This window comes from Protopterus annectens, chromosome 7.part0, assembly GCF_019279795.1.
Source record: "Protopterus annectens isolate FY-2018-M chromosome 7.part0, PAN1.0, whole genome shotgun sequence".
Taxonomy (NCBI): Eukaryota; Metazoa; Chordata; order Ceratodontiformes; family Protopteridae; genus Protopterus; species Protopterus annectens.
Window position 1 is genome coordinate 945,191,700 of NC_056739.1, and position 10,666 is coordinate 945,202,365.

Genomic DNA, 10,666 nt, shown 5'->3' on the forward strand with positions numbered 1-10,666 from the left:
GGATCTCATTTTTTTGAGGTGAAGCATGTCCATTAGTTCAGGGTTTGACTTGGCCCTATAGGTCAGGCATAGGTCACCTCTGAGCAGACGGTAAGCGACTGAGAAGAGCTGGAGCTTTTTTTGTCGTGCTTCATTGGGTAATTGTTTAAGGCCCTTAATCTTCTTAGTGAGGTACTTCTGTGGTCTTTCTAGTTGTTGCAGGTTTCTAGTGAGGTACATCCCAAATGAGGCATTGTACTCTATTATGGGCCTAATGAGTGAGGAGTAAAGGGGCACAATCACCTCCTTGAATGTGGATGAGAAACCCTTAGTGATCAGGTGTGCCACATAGAAGGATTTCCTGACCATTTTGGCTATGTGGGTATCAAAGGAGAGCATGCTATCTACTTGGGTACCCAGGTCCCTATTTACTTCTTCTGTACTTAGTGGATTCCCATCTATGTGGTAGTTTGTAGGTACTTTGTTTTTCCCAAATGGGATTACTATGCATTTTTTGTCATTTATCTTGAGGCCATGACGTTGACACCAGGTGTTTGTCTCTGTGAGACCCTTTTGCAGGATGTCTGTGTCAGCCGGAGAGTCAATTATTGCACCCAATTTACAGTCATCTGCGAACATGGTTAGCCACAGTCCCTTCACCTTTGCCTGTACTTCGGAGAAATATATACCGAACAGGAGGGGTCCCAGGACTGAGCCCTGTGGGACTCCGCTTGTGACTGGTTTAGAGTCAGACATGGAGCCTGCCATTCTTACCATGTGGGTTCTGTCTGAGAGCCAATTGGCAACCCATCTCGTGGCATAGGGGTTAGCTGGTGAGTTTGTCTATGATTCCTGAGTGTGGGATGGCGTTGAATGCCTTAGCGAGGTCCAGATATGCTGTGTGGACCACCTTCCCTTCATCTATGGCCTTGGTGACTGTTTCGAAGAAGTCGATCAAGTTCAGGAGGCAAGATCTGCCTTTAACAAAGCCGAAATGGGTGGGGTCCAGTTTCTGGAGGTTCCCAATGTCCCTGTTAATGAGCTCCATGATAATGCATTCCATGGCTTTGCAGATCAAGCTAGTCAAGCTTATAGGGCGATAGTTCCCAGGGTCAGTTGTGGCACCACCTTTGTGGAGTGGTACGACTGTTGCTGTACGCCATTCTTTGGGTACATAGCTTGTAGAGAGGCTGAGTTTGAATAGTGATTTGAGATGGGGGGTTAGTTCATTTTGAAGCTCGTGTAAGACACAACCTGGGATAGCATCTGGTCCCATTGATGCTGTGTTTTTGGCCTTTGCAAGGGCTGTCTTTACTTGTGTGTCTGAGATACCTGGAGTGCCACATTCTTCTGGGATGGGTGCTAGCCCCATTGGTGGAGATGGGGGTGGGTGAAGTTTGCACTGAACTTGTCAGCCAGGATGTTGGCAATGTCGGTTGGTTCAGTGTATTTATGGCCATTATGCACTAGCTCGGAGCATATCTGAGAGTTTGCCCCTAGACTCTTGACATAGTTAAAGAAGGCCTTGTGGTTATCCTTAGAGTCATTAGCTATTTTTCTTTCGAAGTTGGCCTTGGATGATTTAATGAGGGAGCGCAGTTTTTTACTGATGTTAATCAGAGATGCTTTCTTATTTTGGGATTTTGTTGTATCTTGCAGGGGTTTCCTCCTTCTGTTGTAAAGTTTATTTATGGCCGGGGTCCACCAGACTGGCTTCCTCTTTTTTGAGGAGTTGGTCTTGGTTTTACTTGGGATGGCTCAGTCCATGCATTCTTGAAGGTGTTCATAGAATGCACTTGTAAAGGATTCTGCTGATGGGTCATCATTTTCCATTTGATTGGGAGCTTTGAAACTTCCCACCTTGGTCTTGAGGAGTGTGAAGCTGGCTTTAGAGAAGTTTTTACCTTGATTTCCTTGACTTGGGGGGGGGGGTTGGGATGTGGATGTCCAGTGTGATTAGTTTGTAATCTGACCTTACCAATGACGAGTTTACCTGAGGTGTGGAACATAGGTTCCCCATGTTGGTGATGACCAGGTCCAGTATGTTGTCACCTCTTGTGGGAGTGGTGACCACCTGTTCAAGGGTGTTTGAGTTTATAAACTCCAGGAAGCATTGGGCTAGGGCGTTTGAGCTTGAGTAGTCTTCCCAGTCAATGTTTGCATAGCTGAAGTCACCCAGTAGCATGGTGTTGGGTAGAATCATCATACTTTCTAATATTCTCAGGAATGCTGCGTGAGGGTCCTGAGACAAGGTGGGAGATCTGTAGCAAGCTATAAATTGAACAGTCAATTTACCCGCTGTCAATTGCACTTGGATGGTCTCAGATTCCGCGTGCTATGCTACTAACCTGGAAGTGTGGGTGTTCTTGATGAATATGGATACACCCCCTCCTTTTGTGTTCCGGTCCTGGTTTTGGGACCTAAAGGTATGGTAGGAGTTATAGCCTGGTAGTGCTGGGGTGCTCTCTGGGGCCTTGAACCAGGTTTCTGTCACTGAACATACATCGATTTCTTCCATACTAAGGAGTATGGAAGAAATATGACACCACACACAGGTTTGCATACATAAGAAAGTGTTATTTGTGTACTATTACAGTTGTATATGCCATGTCATATAGCTGTTAAGACTTTGAAATACATATGAACTGATTAAGGCAACTCTCAAGCAGATCATTTTACACAGTAATCCGAAAGCATATGTCGCTGTCCAGGCCAAGGCCTTCAAGTAGTACAACAGTAAAGACAGACTGGGCCACAGGATAACAATCAATCAACAGTATGTAATGCAGATGTATAGTCCAGCAGCCTCTAATTACACTCTGTACTCAATCCCTAGGGGGGGGGAGACTTAAGTTGACATGATGGGTTGTATCTGTTACATAATGCATAACTGAAAACATCACGATCACACTGACAAACAGACCAGTCTGTATGGCAGTAAGCACTAGGCCACCAATGTCCCCAAGGTGAAATGTATGGTAATGTACAGCCATATACCTTAAGGCAGCTTACTACTGATATCCCTCACATGTTGTAACAGCCTAGGTTATTTATGGTGCATACCCCCATCACAGACTGACTTACAGGGGTATATAACACTGTTACATACACTGACCTCTGGACTGCAGAAGGGCACACATGTTTTGTGCAGCTGAAGCCCACATATATATGGATTGTACCCCAAAATGCGTGTTGGGGTCACAACAGCACTGGAATACTGGCAGGAATGGCAGCATGACATAATCACAGGCCAGTACATAACAACCCCTTACTGCATGTCATATGGACAAAGCCTGGTATGTAGGTGGAGGACAGAGGCCGGAACACAGGCCCATATGTGAAATAGTGTTATCATACAGTGAGTAAGTTGCTAGTGTTACAGGATAGTCTGCAACATACCCTTTGTCATGAATAAGAAGTCAGAAACAAATAAATGTAGCCATGTAGAATGCAGAAATGCCATAGGTGTGTAATAGGCTTACCTGCAATCTGTCCATATATATACCCCCCTAATGTTAGGCTGTGTCCACATGTGGCACCTGTCTGTGTTGTAGCAAGGCAGAACAGTGTAGCTGTGCAGGAAGGACAGTTAGAGAGTGTGGACCTTATGTCTGAATGCACCCACGGCCTACCACTGGAAGGATACTCAGGTGAATCAGTAATGTAGCATGCCAGAATGCCATAGGTGTGTAATAGAGTTACCTGCAATTGGCTCCTACATATACCCCCCTTACTGTCAGGCCAGTGCAGCTGTGCAGGAAGGAGAGTTAGAGAGTGTAGACCTTATGTCTGAATGCACCCCGACTATCATATATATATATATATATATATATATATATATATATATATATATATATATATATATATATATATTGGATAAGAAACCTTGTCATTTTACCCTCAGCAACATTTCTTCACACCTGGTTTCTTGCTTTTTGGTTTGTTGATCTTAACAACTTCATTCTGCTGCTGTTGCAGGTGGGCGAGATTGTCCTTCTTGGCTTTCAGAACCATATGCGTGATCGCACTGAACATCTCCTCAACATTCACTGTATCTTTCGGCTTTTCCCAGTTAGGGGTCGCCACAGCGGAACTCCGTTCCTCTAATGATTGGCAGTAGATTTTTACGTACCGAGTTGCCAGCCCTGACGTGCAACCTTCAATGAAGGTACGCCCATTCATGCATGTCTCCACACAGAAGACGCTTCAGCTGAGAATCGAACAGGACAATGTCTTACTGTGAGGTGACAACGTTACCGCAGCACCACCACCGCAGAATATATATATATATATATGTATATATATATATATATATATATATATATATATATATATATATATATATATATATATATATATATATACAACTTATAATATATATGTACACATATATAAAGATCTATATATATATCTATATATATATCTATATATATATATATATATATATATATATATATATATATATATATGTGTGTGTGTGTGTGTGTGTGTGTGTGTATGTCTACATATATACAAACACACACACATATGTACATAAATACATGTCCCCTAGTTTTGCATCGCAGTGCTGCATGCTATGTGTGAGGGAACATCACACATATCAATACACACACACACACACACACACACACACATATATATATATATATATAGATACAGTAGTAAGTGTGTGCAACATGGATGGTTATGTCACATGTGAACCCCTTGTTGTGTCCACATTGCCCTTGTTTGTGAAGGTGGGATTGGGAATTTGGGGATGGATAGCAGGTATATTTGTGGGGGTGGGTTGGGTTGGAAGATAGAAAAGATAGACTACAGGGGCAGTATGTGACACATGTGGTGGGTAAACACCCTGGATGGGGAGTGTCATGTGTAATGTGGAGGCCCCATGAGCCCCCATATGGAAACAATGGGAACAAGGCCCCCACCCATTGCCAGTCACAACATAAGCTTCATGGCCCTGAAGGTGCCTGGGCTGGAGGCTAAGCAGGAGGAGCATGTGGACTGTGTAAGTGTGTACTGAGGGCCTCAAAGTGCTATAGCACATCCCCCAAGTCTCTGGGGAGCTCCCTATACACCAGACCCTGGACCTGAGCTCGCGTAACAGGATCATGTCTGTGTGTGTTCCTGGGGGACACCATCCCCTGAGGTGGTTTCACCTGAAGGTATTTCAGGTCCAGTAGATGAGGAGGACCCTGAGTGGATCCCACATGTGATGTGGCCTTGTATCATGGCCAGATGTGGTGGGAGAGGTGGTTCTGCTGTCAACTGTTCCCAAAACATGCTATTGTGCCACTGTTATAGAACATATGTGGGTAGTAATAGTCCACACATTCCTGGATCATGTCCAGCACCATGCATCGATATCCCCAATAACACAAAACAACAGATGTGCAGCAATCACATAGCAAACAGACCACATGCATATATGGAACCATAGTGGCCCTTACAATGGCATGCAGGTGACATTGTCTGTAACAAGCCAGCAATGATAATGTCCCAACAGGGAACATGTCTACAAACACATAGCACAAAGTGTGGTACAATACGGTATATGTCCCAATGGTAGGTATTCTGCAGCTATACCTATTGAGTTGTGTGATCATATTGTGGTTGCAGAGATGGTGGGAGAAGAGAGAGATGTGTATTAATAACTATGGTAACCTTGCTGTATGAGTTTCTCAGACCTGTTTCCATCTTTATGTCTTACAGGTAAGATGTCCTGTGAGAGACTCCCTGTTTATACAGCAGATGAAAATGAGGCCATCATTACACACCTGGTGCAGTATTACCAGGTGTTGTTTGGCAGAACAGCCCATGAGCAGCAGGAGCGGACCACCCTGTGGAACGATCTTGTCCACAGGGTAAATGATGTCGGCCTGCATAACTGCAGTTATGAGCAGGTCCTGCATCGTTGCACTGACCTATTTCGCAATGCCCGTCGGCATGCTGCTGCAGTCAGAGGGGATCACCTCACAATGGGGGGGGGGCTCATGCCATCCATCCCCCCTCACACATGTTGAGGAGCTCCTTGCCAGACTCGGGGAACTTGCCCGCCTGCACACATAACTGGCGAAGAGTATAGTGGAGGTGGGTGCTACCCACACACTGGCAGACGAGCATGCAGGTAAGGCCACAGGGCATATCAGTAGACCACTGTTGCGTATCCATCCACATCTGCACAGGAAGATCATGCATATGTGAGATGACATATATATAGTCTGTTGCTGTGTAGTAGTAATAAACAGATGTGCATAAGCTGTAGTATTGTAGGCTTGCACTGTTGATGTACTGTAATGCTGCATCCACCCTGTACCAATGCCACAGCTGTGGCTACTGACATCACATCTCTCACACACTTATGTAGGTCCCTCTGGTATACCTCCAGGAAAACAGTCTGTAGCTGGTGAGTATGGTTTTTGTTCAGGTTTGCCAATACACCAGTCATGCTATGGCTATGGTATATCCCATGCACACATTTAACACACCTACCCATAATGCATGCTGTACATGTTCACGTCTTGTTGCTGTTAACTGCACTGCATTACAGTGGTTACCATAATGGTGTATATGAAGGGTATGTTAAACTCCTGCAATATAACTAACATCCTGTCATTGCAAAATGTGTGCACAGAGATTAACATAATGGTGGGACAAATGGCCTACAGTAGGGACATGTGTGAAACATTACCCTTATACAGTGCTACAACAGTGTATATACCAGTATTACAATGGCAACTATTACAGATCTACACTACAGCATATCATAATTCTGCAGTCCACAACCCTTACAGCCTGCAAAGTGGTCCCAACAAGAGCAATGAATGTGTAATATGGAATCGTAGGTTAGGGCAGCACATATCGGGAATACATACCTTCATAAACAATGGAAGAATATGTGTGCACACACTCCAGATAAAATATAGTGGAAGCAGCTGTTGAGGTACTGACCTCATGCAATTGTCATGGAAATGCACATTCAAGCAAGTACATGTCCCCAATGTCACACCAAGAATTGGTCTGCTATCCAAGACATTTGGCCATCAAATGTGCACACTTACCTGCAACAGAGGCAGATGTGGCTTGCACACATCTTACATGACATGGCATGGGCCTCATACCCAACAGGTAGCACTCATGAGCTGGACATGTAGCCATACCTCACCATTGCATAAACCATGGCAAGCAGTGCAGACAGTCATGTATGTGGCAAGGATGTATGTGACAGGAATGATGTAGGAAATAAACAGATGGCCATCCAAGACAGATGATGTCACATGTAGCAAACCGGTCATGCAGGCTGCCTAGTAACATGCCACAACACTGAGAGGGTTACAGGAATGACTAGCAATTACTGGCTGTGCAGTACCCGTGTCAGCAATTGCCTGGACTCTGCAAATGTGTGGCCTATGGGTTAGGGTAATCAGATATGACAATTGTACCACAGGAAACATCAACCAGGCCTCTCTAGAGGTAACATATGCATAACAGAAGAGGTCCCCAAAAGGCATGCATTGCAATGTGTACTGGTGTACCAAGACCATGTTGAAAACCTACTGACAGTATCATGTAAGATACGTGTGCTGCACAACCAACACTTCACCCCAGCTCAGACCCACCATCCGCATCTGTACCATACCAGTGCCAGTATACACCTGTATGTTTGCCATTCATTAGCTAGGACTAGGCTTTTACACCTGGTGTTCAGTGTTTGGGACACTGCAAACTGACACACATGTGTAGGCCATAGTTGTCAAGCATCTGCAAAAGGCTGAAGGTGGGGAATGGGTGTCATCATGACACAACAGTGCACTGCAGCAGAGATCCAAAGAATGCTACAAATGGCTGTTTCTGCACACAGTCATGGTCAGGAACTGTGGCAGATGTAACCCTGACTCCACAGTAATAGTGACGGCAGTGTGTGGACTACAAGGGATGTGCACATGAGTTGGCCTTGCAATCATGCAGAGCTGGGGGACATGTGTAAGGCAGACTGACCATATACTGGCAAATGCAGATGGCCCATGCTAGTATACCCCTGCCAGGAATAGTGATTGCTGTAGTACACATAAGAGTAGGTGCAAAAAAAATCATGATAAGGGTGTGCACACATATGCACCCACAAAGTGTATGCATCTCAATCAGCATCAGCACAACTAACACATTTGTTTGACACTGCATTTGATTGTACAGGACATATGTCACATATCAGGCTCATGTAATGTTAACATATGCAGTAATGTGGTCCCATGGCATATCAAGGAAGAGGGCGTCATATCAATAAGGCTGTGTACACTCCCCATACCATGGTAAGGTTTGATGGTTGTCAGTGTAATAGCATTGTATTGGTCATACATGCACCACTGATGATGACATCTGTAAATCAGACATCAGGCACTCACAAGTGACATCTGTCCACATATCATCCCAGGTATGTGTTGGACAAATACATAGGAGCTGTGAGCAGCAGAGCAGACATAACTGACACAGTAATACACATTCAGCAATGGTGTGTACACCTGTAAGGTATGGTGCACAGTACATGGCAGGGTGCTGAACAGGTGCACAGCAATACTGTGTACATGGGTGCTGTGTTTTTCAGGGGAAGGGGCATCAGGTACTAACACAACCCATGCATCACATGCATGTATACTGTTGCTAGTATAGATTGACTATAGCTGCACTGCATGCTGTTGAGTACCATATGTTATGCATGTTGGCAGATGGGTAATGGGAGGTCTGTGTGTAATATCTTCATGCAGTCACACATGTAAGTGTGTGTGTGTGTGTGGGGGGGGGGAGGGGGTGTTATTTTGTCTGTAATGCAATCTGGTGGAGTGGAGGGGGGTTGATGCATGTAGGATGCGTGTGTGTTTCTATGGGTGTCCATGTATGCACATATGTGATTGTGGGATTTTTCATACGTCACTACTTCCCTTTGGAATCGTGCAGTACATGGACATGGACTGACACATGAGACACCAGGAATACTTGTCTGATATGTAATCTCAGGACAGCTGATAGTATAATAAGGTCTGCAGCATGGAACATGCATTGGGAGGGAAAATAGACACTAGGTATACTGTTAAAATTGCAATCAGCAGAAAGGTGAAAAACTACCCACGTATGCAGCATTACAGATGCATTGGGGAATTACTAGACAACACAAGTGAGTGCATCCAAATGTTACTGTTGTCCAAATAATAAGTTCATTGAGCAACAGATCTTGCATCTACTGAGCAATAGTTATGTATGCACTCCAGTGCATGACATTATTGAGTGACCATAGTAGCCCCTAACATATGGGGGCCATGCTCACAATGTCCGGGCATACCCAGGGTGAATACTGGATGACAGCAATGAGTCCTTGTAAAACTGACTCTAATCAAGTCAAAGAAGTAATGGAGTAAATGGTCATGTTTTGTGATCACTTGTCTAGGCGATTGGAAGAATGATATGTTAATGACTGGTATTAATGAGTGTAAGTTTACAAGTGTGATGCAGGATGGGGAACTTATGTGAATAAACTTGGGACAGTCTGTAAACTCAGGGACAGGTAGGTATTATGGTGGAATGTCAGAGTGTGTGTGTGTTTGTGTGTGTGTGTGTGTGTGTGTGTGTGTGTGTGTGTGTGTGTGTGTGTGTGTGTGCGCTGCAAGCGTGTGTGTGTGTGTGTGTGTGTGTGTGTGTGTGTGTGCGTGTGTGTGTGTATGTGTGTGTATATGTGTGATATGTGTGTACACTGCAATGGTGTACAGGTCTTAAAGTGCATTTCTTGTTTTCCCCTCACAGGTGGTGAGGTGGGTCAGGGTCCCTCCTGCATGCAATCTGATGTTGGTGTCCATACAGACACTGAATATGATGATAGGTGTGTTGTGGCACAGGTGGGGTTGTCAGAGGCCAAAACTGCACCATCGTTTGACATCCCCCTGTTATCCACCCCATCACCGCACACAATCACTGTGCCTATAGATACCCCATCACCAGTGGCCATAGCAGAGGGACAGTTGGCGGTTGGTGGCAGTGCACAAGACAGTGTGGTATGTATGGCTGCTGTGTCTAGACACAGCAGCCATAGCCAGATGTCCATCAGGGTACCACATAGACAGATGTACCGGGTGCTCGTGAGGGGGCTGCTGGTCATCGTGACCCTGGCAGAAGTGCCACATTTGGTACCACCAGACACAGGTTTCAGACTGTCATGGAGGCGCAGGCAGGTATTGAACGGTACACCAGACAGGGTCTGAGGCTGTAGAGGGCTGCTTTTTCATCTGTAAGTGACAACATCCATGATCTTGCAGGTGCCCTCCCTGATTATACATAGGTCATGCATAGATGGTTGGGTGAGATGGTGGGCCTCATTGACCATGGATTGTCTGTGCTAGTGCATGTGGTGGTGATGGTTCAACACCAACATCTGGCAGTTGACGTGGAAGTGCAAGGACACCAAGCCACTTCCATAGTGGCAGTACCAGCCCCAGCACTGCAGGGGCAGTGCTGTCCACACCACACCACTTCACAGCAGGCCACATGCATGTGGCCCTGGCTAGTCCCAGTAGGGACCTGGTTCCAGTAGACATATGTCATCATCAGGGGAGAGTAACATATCGAGGCTTGTACCTGGACATGCCCATTGAACCCCTGGCAGGCACAGTTCTCATGTCCATGGCCAGAGGTGGTGAACTGC